The sequence below is a fragment of the Hippopotamus amphibius genome, chromosome X, assembly GCF_030028045.1.
Source record: "Hippopotamus amphibius kiboko isolate mHipAmp2 chromosome X, mHipAmp2.hap2, whole genome shotgun sequence".
NCBI classification, from domain to species: domain Eukaryota; kingdom Metazoa; phylum Chordata; class Mammalia; order Artiodactyla; family Hippopotamidae; genus Hippopotamus; species Hippopotamus amphibius.
In genome coordinates this window covers 63853376-63873026 of record NC_080203.1, presented here as the reverse complement: position 1 = coordinate 63873026, position 19651 = coordinate 63853376, and positions in this window count along the sequence as shown.

The following is a 19651-nucleotide window of genomic DNA, read 5'->3' as shown; positions in this document are numbered from 1 at the left end:
AGACAAGACAACCCTCAGAACGAGAGAAAATATTTGCCAATGAAGCAACTGACAAAGGATTAATCTCCAAAATATACAAACAGCTCATGAAGCTCAATATCAAAAAAGCAAATAACCTAATCCAAAAATGGGCAGAATATCTACCTCCAAAGAAGACATGCAGATGGCTAACAAACACATGAAAAGATGCTCAACATCACTACTCATTAGAGAAATGCAAGTCAAAGCCACAATGAGGTATCACCTCACACCAGTCAGAATGGCCATCATCAAAAAATCTAAAAACAATACATGCTGGAGAGGGTGCAGAGAAAAGGGAACCCCCCTGCACTGTTGGTGGGAATGTAAATTGGTACAGCCACTATGGAAAACAGTTTGGGGGTTCCTTAAAAAACTACAAATAGAACTCCATATGACCCAGCAATCACACTACTGGGCATATACCCTGAGAAAACCATAATCCAAAAAGAAACATGTACCACAGTGTTCATTGCAGCACTCTTTACAATAGCCAGGACATGGAAGCAACCTAAATGCCCATCAACAGATGAATGGATAAAGAAGATGTTGCACACATATACAATGGAATATTACTCAGCCATGAAAAGGAACAAAATTGAGTTGTTTGTAGTGAGGTGGATGGACCTATAGTCTGTCATACAGAGTGAAGTAAGCCAGAAAGAGAAAAACAAATACTGTATGCTAACTCATATATATGGAATCTAAAAAAAAATGGTACTGATGAACCCAGAGACAGGGCAAGAATAAAGACACAGATGTAGAGAACAGACTTGAGGACATGGGTTGGGGGGGCAAAGGGAGGCTGAGATGAAGTGAGAGAGTAGCATTGACATATACACACTACCAAATGTAAAATAGCTAGTGGGAAGCTGCTGCATAACACAGGGAGATGAAGTTGATGATGATGATGACAGCGGGCTGGGATATGGAGGGTGGAAAGGAGTCATGGGAAGGAGCAGATATGGAGATATATGTATAAATATAGCTGATTCACTTTATTGTACAGCAAAACCTGGCACAACTGTGTAAAGCAATTATACTCCAATAAAGAGCTAAAAAAAAGAGATTGTGTTGTTTAATTTTTCATATATTTGTGAATTTTCCAGTTTTTCTCCTATGATTGATTTCTAGTTTCATGCCATTATGGTCAGAAAGGCATTTGGTATGATTTCAACCTTCCTAAATTTGTTAAGATTTGTTTTGTGACCTAATATGTGATATATCTTGGAGAATGTTCTATGTGTACTTGAGAAGAATGTGTATTCGGATGCTGATGGATGGAAAGTTCTGTGTATGTCTGTTAAGTCCATTTGGTCTAAGTATAGCTCAACTCCAGTTTTTCTTAATTGATTTTCTGTCTCAATGATCTATCCATTGTTGAAAATGAGGCATTGAAGTGCCCTACTATTATTGTCTTTTTGTCTATTTCTCCCTTTATATTTCTTAGTATTTCCTTAATACATTTAGGTGCTGTTATTTTGAGTGTATATATACTTATGATTATTCTATTCTCTTGATGAGTTGATGCTTTAATCATTATGTAAGGACCATCTTTGTCACTAATTACAGCTTTTGAGGTAAAGTCTATTGTGTCTTATATAAGTATTGTTACCCTTTCTTTCTTTTGGTTTCCACTGCATGGTATATATACTTCTATCACTTTACTTTGAGCCTATGTGTATCCTTAAAGCTGAAGCAAGTCTCTTATAGGCAGCATATAGTTGGGTCTGGTTTTTCTAACTACTCAGCCACTCTATGCATTTTAATTGGAAGGTTGAATCCATTTACATTTACAGTAATTATTGACAGGTGGGATGTTACTAATGTCACTTTATTAATTGTTTTCTGACTTTTCTGCTGTTACCTTATTCTCTTCTAACTCTCCTGCTGCCTTCTTTTGTGAATTTGTTTTTCATAATGGTGTTCTTTGATTCCCTTCAAATTTCAATAGCATACAAAAACTCTACCCTTTCACTCCCCCTTTTATGTTTTTGATGATACAATCTATACTTTTTGTATGTTGTATCCATTAACTAATTACTGTAGCTATAGTTATTTTTAAATACTTCGTGTCTTTGGAGTTAGTTACTGGAAATTTATTGTGTTTCTTTGGTGGTGTCACATTTTCTTGACTTTTCATGTTATTTGAACTCTTACCTTGCTGTCTTCTCATGTGAAGTAGCAGTCACCTCCTCCAGTCTTTACTGACTGACTGCAAGAGAGAAATACCTTTAATCAGCCCTGTTAGGGATTCTCAGGCTTTCTCAGACCTTCTATGGATAGGCCTGCTCCACATTCTTTGCTCCCTCTTGTGGCAGAATTCTTAGGCTTGTGTGCCTTCTCTTGATCTTGCAAAGCCAGGCCTAGCACTGAAAGCCTCTCTTTTGCTCTCCAAAGGTTGATGTTAAATACTCAAGTTTGTGATCTCTCTCTGTCCTCCAGATTCAGTCCTTCTCTCTGCATATGTAATATTTGCCATCTATAAAGCTCACTCTTATTTCCATCAAGAATGCACACGGGGGGCTTCCTAGGTGGCACAGTGGTTGAGAATCCACCTGCCAATGCAGGGGACACGGGTTTGATCCCTACTCCTGGAAGATCCCACATGCCGTGGAGCAACTAAGCCTGTGTGCCACAACCATTGAGCCTGTGCTTTAGAGCCCATGAGCCACAACTATTGAGCCCATGTGCTGCAACTACTGAAGCCCATGTGCCTAGGGCCCATGCTTCACAACAAGAGAAGCCACGGCAATGAGGAGCCCGCACACCACAACGAAGAGTAGCCCTCACTCACTGCAACTAAAAAGAAAGCCCATGCACAGCAAAAAAGACCCAACACAGCCAATAAAATAAATAAATAAATAAATTAATTAAATAAATGCACACAGGGGTCTGGCCATGGGTTGCAGGGTGTGTGGGGATGAGGCTCACAGGGTCTTGGGATTACCTATAGACCAGTTTGGGGGATTTTCAGGTGATGTGTCCCCAGTGGCTCTTGGGAGCCTCCCAATGGAGTCTGTAATATGGTTAGTAGGATCTGTGTTCCTTTGGTATGTTTCATTCAGAGCCCTGGCTTCTGTTCTCCCAGCTTTTCACTGCCCCCAAGTCTTGCAGCTCATGATTCAGTACTCTGGAAGGGCAAGAGAGAAATGGGCCTCTTTGGCAACATCCCACATAGCTGGAGTAGCCAGGTGCTCATTCCCATGCTCTCACTTTACACTGTGGGAGAAATTACGAGCCAAGAAGGGCTCTATTTCACTGAGCTGTACCTTTGGGGAAGAGGTGATGCAGGTAAAGTCAAAATATTCCTTTTACCCTCTCTAGTGTGTCAATGTATCAAATCTTGGATTTTTTTTTTTTTTTTACTCCTTTGGTGTGCTAGAACTTCTTCACTGGACTCAGATTTCCACAAAGGCTCTCTCATCTGTGGGTTATTGTCTAAATCAGTGTTCTCCAGAGGCTCCTAGATCATGGCTAAGAGGGACTGGAGCTGGTTCATGGACCACTTTAAAGTCCTAGCTGGCACCAAGGTCTGCATACCTATTACCTAGTTCATGTGTAAGCAAGAATCCTTCCAGGCTCCTTGTGTATAGTACTAGATACCCCAGCTCCCTCAAAGGCACTTTTGTTCATGCATGGATGTCAAATTTTGTTGAGGTGGGGATACTTGCAAGGGACATCTTGCCCAGCCATCTTGCTGATGTCATGCCTATGGTATTTGGTTATAGTAGCCTGATTGGATGAAGATGATACCAATTTGGATAGGTATTATTTAAGAAAAAAGGAAAATAACCAGTGTTGATGAAGATGTGGGGAATTAGAGCCCTTGTGTGCTGCTGTTGAAAATGTAAAATTGTACAGCCACTGTGATAAAGTTTGGTGGCCTCCAAAAATGGTAGACAGAATTATTATATCCACTTCTAGGTATAAAGAATTGAAAGCAGAGTCTCAGACACATGTAAACCCATGTTCCTAGCAGCATTGTTCACAATAGACAAAAGGCTGAAACAATAAAATGTCCATCAACAGATGAATGGATAAATAAAATGTGAGAGGCGTCTCCAGATTTTATATATATATATATATATATATATATATATATATATATATATAATGAAATATTATTCAGCCTTAAAATGGAAGGATGTTCTAACATATGGTGCAATATGGGTGAACCTTGAAAACATTATGCTAAGTGAAACAAGCCAGACACAAAAAAGACAATTATTTTATGATTCCACTTACAGGAGTTATATAGAATGGGCAAATTCATAGAGACAGAAAGTAGAACAGACGTTATCAGAGGATGAGGGAAAGGAAATGAGGACTTATTGTTTAATGGATACAGAGTTTCAATAAGGGATGATGAAAAAGCTCTGGAAATGGATAGTATTGATGGTTGTATACTATTGTGAATGTACTTAATGCCACTGAATTGTACACTAAAAATGCTTAAAATGGTATATATTGTATATATTTTTACCACAGTAAAAAAATTAAAAAATTAAAAAGAGAAAAGGAATTATTTTTTAAATTATGTTTCTTCTTTTCTCTTAAGCAATCTTTGATCTTTGGCCTTGATGCTATGTGGTACAAAAGTTAAAATATTAAAATGCTGATTCCAGGAATTCCCTGGTGGTCCAATGGTTAGGACTGCATTCTTCCACTGCAGGGGGCACAGGTTTGATCCCTGGTCAGGGAACTAAGATCCTGCATGCTGCATGGCATGGGCAAAAATAATAATAATAATAAAATGCTGATTCCTAAGTGAATTTATTTCACTGTACCTTGGAATCTGTGGATATAGTTCCACTGCTGAACTGAAAATGGAAAATGGAAGTATGCTATAAAAAAAAACAAACAGGAAGGAAGCCTGCCTGTAAATATAGAACATGTAGTTAGAAAAACCATAATGTGTTTTCAAATGATAAATAACAAGTGCTTGAACAACACAGGTTACTGTATTCCAGAATTAGTAATAACTGGCTAGAATTCACTTTTTTTACTATTGTTCTAAAAAATTCCCTTGTGCCAGCCTGCAGTCTAAGTCCTGAACCTACCCCAATCCCTAGTAACCACTGATTTGATTTCTGTTTCTATAGCTTTGCCTTTCCCAGAATTTCATATAAATGGAATAATACAGTATGTTTAAAAAAAGGCAAACAGATAATTCTGAAACTGCTGTAGATGCATACTGTGATTGAACAAATAAGTAAATGAATGATGAATAGTGAGAGCTAAGTTTCTCACTGTTGAAAAGGGGTTTAAAAGCAAGCAAGGGTAGAAGCCTACAGTGATTCATTTGTTATTGGATTAGAGTTGGATATCTCAGTATGAACTCATGCTTTGCTTAATAGATACATATGGATATAGACATATTTATAGATATGTATATATAACTGGGCTAGTATATACACATATATTTCCTTGCTCTGATAGCTGACAGTGCCTAGAAGCAATGACACCCCAATGAACACACTTAGTGCCCAGAAATTGATACCTAATATCATTATTTGATAACAAAAAACAAGAACTCTTTGAAAAAATGACTGATTCTTGGGCTGGAGTAGGGAATACACAAGATGAGCCTGGAGCATTTTTCTAATGCCATAAAGTAAGGAAATGCTCAACATACACACACACACACACTGATAATGATGGGAGGTATATCAAAGAGACAATGGGGCCAACTGAAAGAGCTCCCAATGGCCAAAGCTGGAAAACTATGAACAATAAAAGAAAGTATTATTGGATTATAACCCAAACTACAAAATAAATATCTATGACTCCATACTGATATAAATAAATGATTGAATAAGTAAATAAGTGAGGAATAAACAAATCTCTTTTGTATAAAAATTCTAAGTGACTTATATACTGCCTTCAAGGAGATGAAGCATAACTCTTCATTCCTTAAGGAGGTTGTCATTAGTGACTTGCTTCCAAAAAGTAGAGTAAGAGTTTCAAGATGATGGCAGAGTAGGAGGACATGGAGCTCATCTCTCTCCATGGATGCATCAGGAATACATCTATAGGTGCAACAATTCTCACAGAACACCAGCTAAACACCAGCAGAAGACCTTGGACACCAGAAAGGACTATAAAGATCCTGGCATAACTGGGAAGAATGAAAGAAAGAAGGGAGAAGGAGGAGGAGAGGAAGCAGGACAGGACCTGCACCCCAGGGGAGAAGGGAAATGAAGCAGGGGAGAGATTCCCACATCCAGGGAAGCCTCCTCACAGAGGGGGAAATCAGTTGCAACAGAAGGGAAGCATTTGAGGCTGTTGGAGGAGGGTGAAGTGACCAATCTGTGGCAGATGGGACAGACTGAAAACTACACAAATGGTCTGTGCCTCAACTCCATGTGCCCCAAGCAGGGAAATGTGTCCTCTGGTGTATATAAGGACTGGGAGCTGGAGTATGGGGATTAGACTGCAAACCCGGAGCAAGGACTGCTGTTGGCTGTGGGGAGATGGCCTGAAGGGACAGAGGGAGGAAATCCATAACAGGGAATGCCCATGGAAGAAAACTGGACTGCCATGGAAGGAGGGCACTATTGCTGAGTCACACACAGGGCATGGAGCCACCATTGTAGCCTCTCTCTCCCCACATGCTGGCACCTGCTGCTGGGCAATAAAAGAAGCCCAGCCATGGCTGGCCTTTGTGCTCTTGTCACTGGGTGCTAGAAAAGGCTCCCAATAGGGCCATCTTTCTTATGCCCAGGACCACTGGCTTCCTCGCACACCTGGTGACACCAGAGCTTCCACAATCCAAGAAGCAAAGCTACCTTCATGTCCTGTCCTCACCAGGGCACACCCAAGTGCTCCAGGGCAGCCTTGGGAGCAGGCCCCTGTGGGCGGCCCACATGCAGGAATGGGGCTAAAACCACAGCTGAGCCTCAGGGGTGGGGCAACTAATGAAGAGGATCAAAAATCTTTCCATCAGCTGCACAAGCTGCAGATTAAATCCCCACGATCAGCTGGGTAGACCCTGAACCTATGGAATATCTGAATGGACAATGAGTGTTCCCACAAATGAAAACAATCTAGCTATGGCAGCTGTGGACTTTGGGGGCAAGCACATGCAGGAGTTGGGCCAGATCATAGTCTGAGCTGTCCCACAGGGCCCACAGCAGATCCAGAGACCAGCCTAGAGACATTGGAGGGGCTCCTGAGGAAGGAAGAAGTGGGCTGTGTCTCATGGCAGGAACAAGGACACTGACAGCTGAGATCCCAGGAGAACACTATTATTACTGCTAATTTTATTATATTTTGATTGGTTCTGTAGTTGGTTCTGTTTTTTCTTTGCTTTTTCTTTGCTGTTGTTGCTTTTTTTTTACTATTATTCTTTAATTTTTATTTTTATTTAGTCTTTTTGGGATTTATTTTAACATATTTTCTATCTATTTTTTTCTATTTTTACTTTGCTTTTCTATTCTGTGTTTTTTTCATCTTTTTAATATTTCTATTCTTACTTTGTTCCTCTGATATTCTGGCTTTTTCCTTTTCTTAAAATCATTTTTGTCTGTTTTGTTTGCTTTATTCTTCAATTGGCACTCTGCTTTGGTTTTGTTTTTTGTTTTAGTTAGCTTTGTTTTTAATCATTTGATTTCATTTTTGGGTTCTTTTGTTTGTCTGGTTGTTCTCTTGATTTTTTCTTTATTTGATTCTGTTTTTGTTTCCTGCATGTGTGTGTGTTTCTTTCTTTTTCTTCTTGTGTGATTTTGCTTTTACCATTTGTCTGGGGTTTTGCTTTTTTTTCCTTTAATCCCTTTTATTTCCAAAAGGAGGGGCTTGTAGGGTCTTGGCTCCCCAACCAGAAATCAGACCTAAGCTTCTGGGGTGGGAGGACAAAGTCCAGGAAGCTAGACCATCAGATAATTCCCAGCCCCAGGAGATACTAATCAGCAAGAGCTCTCATGGAGGCCTCCATCTGAATCCAAGACTCAGCTCCACCCAACTGCCTGCAGGCCCCAACAATAGATGCCTCACAGCAAACAACAAGCAAGACAAGAACACAAAACCACCCATCAGCAGATAGGCTGCCTAAAGTCATACTAAGCTCACAGATACCCCAAAACACAACACCTGACATGGTCCTGGCCATCAGAGAGAAAGACTCAGCTCTACCCACCAGAACTCAGGCACCAATCCCTCCCACCATGAAGCTTACACAAGACACTGGACCAACCTCACCCACTGAGGGCAGAGACCAAAAGCAACCTGGAGAAAGGAGACCTCAAACACAGTAAGTTAGACAAAATGAAATGATGGAGAAATATGCTGCAGATGAAGGAGCAAGGTAAAAACCCAAAAAAGCAAATCAATGAAGAGGAAGTAGGCAATCTACCTGAAAAAAATGCAGAGTAATGATAGTAAAGATGATCTAAAATCTCAGAAATAGAATGGAGGCATGGATTGAGAAGATACAAGAAATATTTAACAAGGACCTAGAAGAACTAAAGAACAAAAATCAGTGATGAAGAACACAATAAATGAAATGAAAAATACACTAGAAAGAATCAATAGCAGAATAAATGAGGCAGAAGATAGAATGGTGGAAATAACTGCAGTGGAGCAGAATTTAAAAAGATAATGAAAAGAAATGAAGACAGTCTCAGAGGCCTCTGGGACAACATTAAGCACATCAATATTCCAATTATACAGGTCCCAGAAAGAGAAGAGAAAGAGAAAGCATCTTAGAAAATATCTGAAGAGATTACAGTTGAAAACTTACCTAACATGGAAAAGGAACTAGTCAATCAAGTCCAGGAAGGGTAGAGAGCCCCACATAGGATAAAAACAAGGAGAAACATGCTGAGACAAATATTAATCAAACTAACAAAAATTAAACACAAAGAAAAAATATTAAAAGCAGCAAGGGAAAAGAAACAACATACAAGGGAACTGCCATAAGGTTAACAGCTGATTTTTCAGCAGAAAATATGTAGGACAGTAGGGATTGGCAGGATATATTTAAAGTGATGAAAGGGAAAAACCTAAAACGAAGATTACTCTAAATAGCAAGGATCTCATTCAGATCTGACGGAGAAATTGAAAGCTTTACAGACAGGCAAAAGTTAAGAGAATTCAGCACCACCAAACCAGCTCTACAATAAATGCTAAAGGAACTTCTCTAGGCAGGAAAAAAAAAGACAAGGAAAATACCTACAAAAACAAACCCCAAACAATTAAGAAAGTGGTAATAGGAGTATATATATTGATAATTATCTTAAATGTGAACGGATTAAATGCTCCAACCAAAAGACACAGACTGGCTGAATGTATACAAAAACTAAACCCATATATATGCTGTGTATAAGAGACTCACTTCAAATCTAGGGACACATAGAGAGTGAAAGTGAAGGGAAGCAAAAAGATATTCCATGCAAGTGGAAATCAAAAGAAATGTGGAGTATCAATACAAACAACACACAAAATGGACTTAAAATAAAGACTATTACAAGAGACAAGGAAGGACATTACATAATGATTAAAGGATCAATCCAAGAAGAAGACATAGAAATTGTAAATATTTATGCACCCAACATAGGAGCACCTCAATACATAAGGGAAATGCTAACAGCCATAAAAGGGGACATGGACAGTAACACAATAAATGTTGGAGAATTTAACACCCCACCTATACCAATGGACAGATCATCCAGACAGAAAATTAGTAAGGAAACACAAGCCTTAAATGACACATTCGTTCTGATGGACTTAATTGATATCTTCAGGACATTCCATCCAAAAGCAGAAGAATAAACTTTCTTCTCAAGTGCACACAGAGCATTATGCAGGATAGATCACATCTTGGGTCACAAATCAAGCCTAGGTAAACTTAAGAAAATTGAAATCATCTCAAGCATCTTTTCTGAATATAATGCTATGAGATTAGATATAATTACAGGGAAAAAACTGTAAAAAACACAAACACATGGAGGCTAAACAATACACTACTAAATTACCAAGATATCATTGTAGAAATAAAAAAAGAAATCAAAAAATACCTAGAAACAAATGACAATGAAAACAAAATGACCCAAAACCTAGGGGATGCAAAAAAAGAAGTTCTAAGATGGAAGTTTATAGCAATACAATCCTACCTCAAGAAACAAGAACAGGGCTTCCTAGGTGGCACAGTGGTTAAGAATCCACCTGCCAGTGCAGGGGACATGGGTTCGATCCCTGCCCCAGGAGGATCCCACATGCTGCGGAGCAACTAAGCCCATGCACCACAACTATTGAGCCTGCACTTTAGAGCCCTTGAGCCACAACTATTGAGCCCATGTGCTGCAACTACTGAAGCCTACGCACCTAGAGCCCGTGCTCTGCAACAAGAGAAGCCACAGCAATGAGGAGCCCACACAACATAATGAAGAGTAGCCCCCACTCACCACAAGAAAGTTGCAACAGAGCAAAAAAAAAAAAAAAAAGACCCAATACAGCCAATACAATAAATAAATAAATAAATAAATCTATTAAAAAAAAAGAACAAGCTCAAATAAAAAACTTAAACTTGCACCTAAATTAATTAGAGGAAGAAGAACAAGAAAAACACAAAGTTAATAGAAGGAAAGAAATCATAAAGATTAGAACAGAAATAAATAAAACAAGAACAAAGAAAACAATCAATAAAACTAAAAGCTGGTTCTTTGAGAAGATAAAGAAAACTGATGAGCTTTCAGCCAGAATCACTATGAAAAAAAAGGGAGAGGACTCAAATCAATAAGATTAGAAATGAAAAAGTAGAAGTTACAACTGACATCACAGAAATACAAAGGATCTTAAGAGACTGCTACAAGCAACTATATGCCAATAAAATGGACAACCTGCAAGAAATGGACAAATTCTTAGAAAAGTACAATCTTCCAAAACTGAACCAGGAAGAAATAGAAAACATGAACAGACCAATTAAAAGCACTGAAATTGAAACTGTGTTTAAAAATCTTCCAACAAACAAAAGTCCAGGACCAGGTGGCTTCACAGGTAAATTCCAGCAAACATTTAGAGAAGAGCTAACACCTATCCCTCTCAAATTCTTCCAAAAATTGAAGAGGGAGGAACACTTTCAAACTCATTTGACAAGGCCACCATCAACCTGATACCAAAACCAAACAAAAATGTTACAAAAATAAGATTACAGGCCAGTATCACTGATGAACATACATACAAAAATCCTCAGCAAAATACTAGCAAACAGAAGCCAACAACACATTAAAAGGATCATACGCCATGGTCAAGTGGGTTTTATCTCAGGGATGCAAGGATTGTTCAATATATGCAAATCAATCAATGTAATACACAACATTAACAAACTGAAGAATAAAAACCACATGATCATCTCAAAAGATGCAGAAAAAGTTTTTGACAAAATTCAACACCCATTTCTGACAAAAACACTCCAGAAAGTGGGCATAGAGGGAAACTACCTCAACATATTAAAGGGCATTTAAGACAAACCCACAGAAAATATTATACAAAATGGTGAAAAACTGAAAGCATTCCCTCTAAGATCAGGAACAAGACAAAGGTGCTCACTCTCATCAATATTATTCAACATAGTTTTGGAAGTCCTAGCCACAGCAATCAGACAAAAAGCAATAAAAGGAATCCAACTTGGAAAAGAAGAAGTAAAACTTTCACTGTTTGCAGATGAGACAATACTATACATAGAATATCCTAAGGATGCTACCAGAGAACTACTAGAGCTAATTGATGAATTTGGTAAAGTTGCAGGTTACAAAATTAATACACAGAAATTGCTTGCATTTTTCTACACTAAAAACAGAAGATCAGAAAGAGAAATTAAGGAAACAATGCCATTTACCATTGCATCAAAAGGAATAAAATACTGAGGCATGAACCTACAAAAGGAGGCAAAAGACATGTATGCAGCAAATTATAAGATGCTGTTAAAGAAATCAAAGATGACACAAACAGATGGAGAGATATACCATGTTCTTGGATTGGAAGAGTCATTATTGTGAAAATGGCTATAGTGCCCAAAGCAATTTACAAATTCAATGCAATCCCTATTAAATTATGAATGACATATTTCACAGAATTAAGAAAATATTTTACAATTTGTGTGGAAACACAAAAGACACAGAACAGCCAAAGCAATCTTGAGAAGGCAAAATGGAGCTGGAGGAATCAGGCTCCCTGACTTCAGACTATACTACAAAGCCACAGTAATCAAGACAATATTGTACTGGCACAAAGACAGAAATATAGATCAATGCTACAGGATAGAAAGCCCAGAGATAAACCCATGCACATATGGTCACCTTATCTTTGACAAAGGAGGCAACAATATACAATGGAGAAAAGACAGCCTCTTCAATAAGTGGTGTTGGGAAAACGGGACAGCTACATGGAAAAGAATGAAATTAGAACACCTCCTAACACCATACACAAAAATAAACTCAAAATGGATTAAAGACCTAAATATAAGATCAGACATTACAAAACTCTTAGAGGAAAACTTAGGCAGAACACTCTATGACATAAACCATAGCAAGATCCTTTTTGACTCGCCTCCCAGAATAATAGAAATAAAAGCAAAAATAAACAATTGGTACCTAATGAAACTTAAAAGCTATTGCACAGCAAAGGAAACTGTAAACGTAATGAAAAGAAAACCCTCAGAATAGGATAAAATATTTTCAAACAAAGCAACTGACAAGGGATTAATCTCAAAAATATACAAACAGCTCATGCAGTTCAATATCAAGAAAACAACCGCCCAATCAAAAAATTGGTGGAAGACATAAATAGACATTTTTACAAAGAAGACATACAGATACATGAAAAGATGCTCAACGTCACTAATTATTTGAGAAATACAAATCAAAACCAAAATGAGTTATCACCTCATGCCAGTCAGAATGGCCATCATCAAAAAATCTACAAACAATAAATGCAAGAGAGGGTGTGGAAAAAAGGGTACCTTCTTGCATTGTTAGCGGGAAGGTAAATTGATACAACCACTATGGAGAAGAGTACAGAGGTTCCCTAAAAAACTAAAAATAGGAATACCATATGATGCAGCAATCCCACTACTGGGCATATACCCAGAGAAAACCATAGTTCAAAAAGATACATGAAGCTTAAAAATGGTTATGGTCTACATTTTATGTGAAGCATTTTTAACCACAATAAAACAATTTAAAAAAATACATGCACCCCAATGTTCACTGCAGCACTATTTAAAATAGCCAGGACATGGAAGCAAACTAGATGCCCATCAACAGATGAGTGAATAAAGAAGATGAGGTACATATATACAATGGAATATTACTCAGTGATAAAAAGGAATAAAATTGGGTCATTTGTAGTGATATGTATGAACAGAGTCTGTCATATAGAGTGAAGTAAGTCAGAAAGAGAAAATAAAATTCGTATATTAACACATATATATGGAATCTAGAATAATGTTACTGGTGAACCTATCTGTAGGGCAGGAAGAGTGATACAGATGTAGAGAAAGGACTTGTGGACACAGAGGTGGAAGGGGATGGTGGGACAAATTGAGAGAGCAGCATCGACATATATACACTATGATGTGTAAAAGAAATTGCTAGTGGGAAGCTGCTGTATAGCACAGAGAGCTCAGCTAGATACTCTGTGATAACCTAGAGGGGTAGGATGGGGTTGGGGGAGGCTCAAGAGGGAGTGGATACAAAGATACATATAGCTGTTTCACTTTTTTGTATAGCAGAAATTAATGCACCTATGTAAAGCAATTATACTACAAGAAAATAAAAATTAAAATTAAAAAACTGTAGAGTATTAAAAAGAAAGAGATGCTCTTAGATACCCTCATCCACCAGAGAGCAGACAGCAGAAGGAAGAAGAACTACAATCCTGCAGCCTATAGAACGAAAACCTCAATCACAGAAAGATACACAAAATGAAAAGGGAGAGGACTATGTACCAGATGAAGGGACAGGATAAAACCCCAGAAAAACAACTAAGTGAAGTGGAGACATGAAACATTACAGAAAAAGAATGCAGAATCAGGATAGTGAAGATGATGCAGGACCTTTGAAAAAGAATGGAGTCAAAGATTGAAAAGATGCAAGAAATGTTTAACAAAGATCTAGAAGAATTAAAGAACAAACAGAGATGAACAATATAATAACTGAAAATGAAAAATACACTAGAAGGAATCAATAGCAGAATAACCAAGGCAGAAGAACGGATAAGTGACCTGGAAGACAGAATGCTGGAAATCACTGCTGTGGAACAGAATAAAGAAAAAAGAATGAAAAGAAATGAAGACAGTCTAAGAGACCTCTGGGAAAACATTAAATGCACCAACATTCACATTATAGGGGTCCCAGAAGGAAAAGACAGAGAAAGGACCCAAGAAAATAGTTGAAAAGATTATACTAAAAATCTTACCTAACATGGGGAAAGGAAATAGCCACCCACATCCAGGAAGTGCAGAGAGTCCCAGGCAAGATAAACCCAAGGAGAAATATGCTGAGACACATAATAATCAAATTGACAAAAATTAAAAACAAAGAAAAATTAATAAAAGCAATAAGAAAAAAATGACAAATAACATACAACGGAATTCCCATAAAGTTAACAGTTGATTTCTCAGCAGAAAATCTGCAAGCCAGAAGTGAGTGTCATGATGTTTAAAGTGATGAAAATGAAGAACTTATAACCAAGAATAATCTACCCAGCAAGGATCTCATTCATATTTCACAGAGAAATTAAAAGCTTTACAGACAAGCAAAAGCTAAGAGAATTCAGCACCACCAAACCAGATCTACAACAAATGCTAAAGGAACTTCTCTAAGTGGGAAACACAAGAAAGGACCTACAAAAACAAACCCCAAACAATTATGAAAATGATAATAGGAACATACATATCAATAATTACCTTAAATGTGAATGTATTAAATGTTCCAATCAAAAGACACAGACTGGCTGAATGGATACAAAAACAAGACCCATACATATGTTGTTTACAAGAGACCCACTTCAGACCCAGGGACACATAGAAAATGAAAGTGAGGGGATGGAAAAAGATATTCCATGAAAATGGAAATCAAAAGAAAGCTGGAGTAGCAACACCCATATCAGCTAAAATAGACTTTATTTATTTATTGGCTGCATTGGGTCTTCATTGCTCCACATGGGCTTTCTCTAGTTGTGGTGTTCATGGGCTCCTCATTCTGGTGGCTTCTCTTGTTGCAAAGCATGGGCCCTAGGCATGCGGGCTTCAGTAGTTGTGGCACGTAGGCTCAATAGTTGTGGCACATGGGCTTAGTTGCTCCGTGGCATGTGGTATCTTCCTGGGGCAGGGCCAGAACCTGTGTTCCCTGCATTGGCAGGAGGATTCTTAACCACTGGACCACCTAGGAAGTCCCTAAAATAGACTTTTAAATAAAGAATATTACAAGAGATAAGGAAGGGCACTACATAATGATCAAGCGATCAATGAAAGAAGAAGATATAACAATTATAAATATATATGCACCCAATACAAGAGCACCTCAATATATAAGGCAAATGCTAACAGCTATAAAAGAGGGAATCAACAGTAACACAATGATAGTGGGGGACTTTAATGCCTCACTTACACCAGTGGACATATCATCCAAACAGAAAATTAATAAGGAGACACAAGATTTAAATGACAAAATAGACCAGACCAATTTAATTGATATTTATAGGACATTCCATCCCAAAACAGCAGATTGTACTTTCTTCGCAAGTGCACATGGAATATTCTCCAGGATAGAACAAATCTTGGGTCACAAATCAAGGCTTGGTAAATTTAAGAAAACTGAAATAGGGACTTCCTAGGTGGCAAGTGGTTAAGAATCTGCCTGCCGATCCAGGGGACACGGGTTCGAGCCCTGCTCTGGGAAGATTCCACATGCTGCAGAGCAACAAAGCCCATGTGCCACAACTATTGAGTCCATGTGCAGCAACTATTGAAGCCCACATGCCTAGAGACCATGCTCCACAACAAGAAAAGCCAGTACAATGAGGAGCCCACACACCACAATGAAGAGTAGCCCCCGCTCGCAGCAATTAGAGAAAGCCAGCATGCAGCAACAAAGACCCAAGGCAGCCAATAAATAAAATAAATAAATTTATATTTAAAAAATCCAGTTTTTTTTTTTTAAAAAAAGAAAACTGAAATAGTAGCAAGCATCTTTTCCACCCACAATGCTATGAGATCAGAAATAAATTAGAGGGGAAAAAATGTAAAAAACACAAACACATGGAGGGTAAACAATGCTGTAATAAATAACCAAGAGATCACTGAAGAAGTCCAAGAAGAAGTCAAAGAATACCTAGAGACAAATGACAATGAAAACATGACAATCCAAAACCTATGGCATCCAGCAAAAGCAGTTCTAAGAGGGAAGTTTATAGCAATAGAGTCCTACCTCAAGAAACAAGAAAAACCTCAAATAAACAATATAATTTTACACCTAGAGGAACTAGAGAGAGAAGAACAAACAAAACCCAAAGCTAGTAGAAGGAAAGAAATCATAAAGATCAGAGCAGAAATAAGTGAAATGGAAACAAAACAATAGCAAAGATCAATAAAACTGAAAGGTGGTTCTTTGAGAAGATAAACAAAATTAATAAATCTTTAGCCAGACTCCTCAAGAAAAAGAGGGAGTGGACTCAAATCAACAAAATTAGACATGAAAAAGGAGAAGTTATAATGGACACCACAGAAATACAGAGCTTCATAAGAGACTACTAGAAGCAGCTATATGCCAATAAAATGGACAACCTGGAAGAAATGGACAAATTCTTAGAAAAGTACAGCCTTCCAAGACTGAACCAGGAAGAAATAGAAAATTTGAACAGACCAATCACAAGTAATGAAATTGAAACTGTGATTAAAAATCTTCCAACAAACAAAAGTCTAGGACCAGATGGCTTCACAGGTGAATTCTATCAAACATTTAGAGAAGAGCTATCCTTCTCAAACTATTCTAAAAAATTTCCAAGGAAGGAACAATCCCAAACTCATTCTATGAGGCCACCATTACCGTGATACCAAAACTAGACAAAGATTCTGTAAAATAAGAAAATTACAGACCAATATCACTGATGAATAGATGCAAAAATCAAAATACTAGCAAACAGAATGCAATGACACATTTAAAGGATCATACACCATGATGAAGTAGGATTTATCCCAGGGATGCAGGATTCTTCAACATATGCAAATCAATCAATGTGATACACCATATTAACAAATTGAAGAAAAAAACCATATCATCACCTCAATAGATTTAGAAAAAGCTTTTGGCAGAATTCAACACTCATTTATGACAAAAACTCTCCAGAAAATGGGCATAGAGGGAACCTACCTCATCATAAAAAAGGCCATATACAACAAACCCACAGCAAACAGTATTCTCAATGGTGAAAACCTGAAGGCATTCCATCTAAGATCAGGAACAAGACAAGGATGTCCACTCTCTCTACTATTATTCAACATAGTTTTGGAAGTCCTAGTCAGAGCAATCAGAGAAGAAAAATAAATTAAAGGAATCTGATATGGAAAATAAGTAAAACTGTCATTGTTTACAGATGACATGATACTATACATAGAAAATCCTAAAGATGCCACCAGACAACTAATAAAGCTAATCAATGAATTTGTTAAAGTTGCAGGATACAAAATTAATGCACAGAAATCTCTTGCATTCCTATACACTAACAACAAAAGATCAGAAAGAGAAATTAAGGAAACAATCCCATGCACCATTGCAACAAAAAGAATAAAATACCTAAGAATAAACCTACCTAAGGAGGCAAAGACCTGTACTCAGAAAACTATAAAACACTGATGAAAGCAATCAAAGATGACACAAACAGAAAGATATACCATGTTCTTGGATTGGAAGAATCAATATTTTAAAAATGACTGTACTACCTAAAGCAATCTACAGATTCAGTGCAATCCCTATCAAATTACCAATAGCATTTTTTACAAAACTAGAACAAAAAAATCTTAAAATTTGTATGGAAACACATAAGACCCCAAATAGCCTAGCAAACTTTAGGAGAAAAAACAAACCAAAACAAAAAAATAAAATGGAGCTGAAGGAATCGGATTCTGTGACTTCAGACTATACTACAATGCTACAGTAATCAAGCCAATATGGTACTGGCTCAAAAACAAAAATATAGATCAATGGAACAGGATAGAGAGCCCAGAGATAAACCCACACACCTATGGTCAACTAATCTATGATAAAGGAGGCAAGGATAAACAATGGATAAAGGAGTCTCTTTGTTAAGTGGTGGTGGGAAAACTGGACAGCCAGATATGAAAGAACAAAATTAGAATATTCCCTAACACCATAAACAAAAATAGACTCAAAATGGATTAAAGACCTAAATGTAAGACTGGACACTATAAAACACTTACAGGAAAACATAGGAAGAACACTCTTGGACATAAATCACAGCAAGATCTTTTTTGATCCACCTCCTAGAATAATGGAAATAAAAACAAAAATAAACAAATGGGACTGAATGAAACTTAAAACTTTTGCACAGCAAAGGAAATTATAAACAAGATGAAAAGGCAACCACAGAGTGGGAGAAAATATTTTCAAATGAAGTAACTGACAAAGTATTAATCTCCAAAATATATAAATAGCTCATGCAGCTCAAAATAAAAAAAAAAAACAATCAAAAAATTGGCAGAAGATCTAAATATGTCTTTCTCCAAAGAAGACATAGAGATGGCCAAGAGGCATGTGAAAATATGCTCATCACTAATTATTTAGAGAAATGCAAATCAAAACCACAATGAGGTATCACCTCACACCAGTTAGAATGGGCATGATCAGAAAATCTAGAGACAATAAATGCTGGAAAGGGTGTCAAGAAAAGGGAACTCTCTTGCACTGTTGGTGGGAATGTAAATTGATACAGCCACTATGGAGAGCAGCATGAAGGTTCCTTAAAAAACTAAAAATAGAACTACCATATGACCCAGCAATTCCACTACTGGGCATATACCCAGAGAAAACTATTATTCAAAAAGACACATGTACCCCAATGTTCATTGCAGCACTGTTTACAATAGCCAGGTCATCAAAGCAACCTAAATGTCCATCAACAGATGAATGGATAAAAGAAGATGTTGTATACACACACAATGGAATATTACTCAGCCATAAAAAGGAATGAAATTGGGTCATTTGTAGAGATGTGGATGGACCTAAAGTGTGTCATACAGAGTGAAGTAAGTCAGAAAGAGAAAAACAAATATCGTATATTAATGCATATATGTATAATTTAGAAAAATCGTACAGATGAACCTGTTTGCAAGGCAGAAATAGAGACCCAGATGTAGAGAACAAACGTATGGACACCAAGGGAAGAAAGCAGGTGTGGGGGGAATGAGTTGGGAGTTTGGGATTGACATATATACACTAATATGTATAAAATAGGTGACTAATAAGAAAAAATATATCAAATTTTACACTTTAAATATATGCAGTTTATTGTATATCAGTTTACATCTCAATAAAACTCCTTTTAAAGAATAAAAACAAAAAACCAACCAACAAACAAAAAAACAAAAAGAAAAAAATAAAAAGGGAGAGGTGGGAAA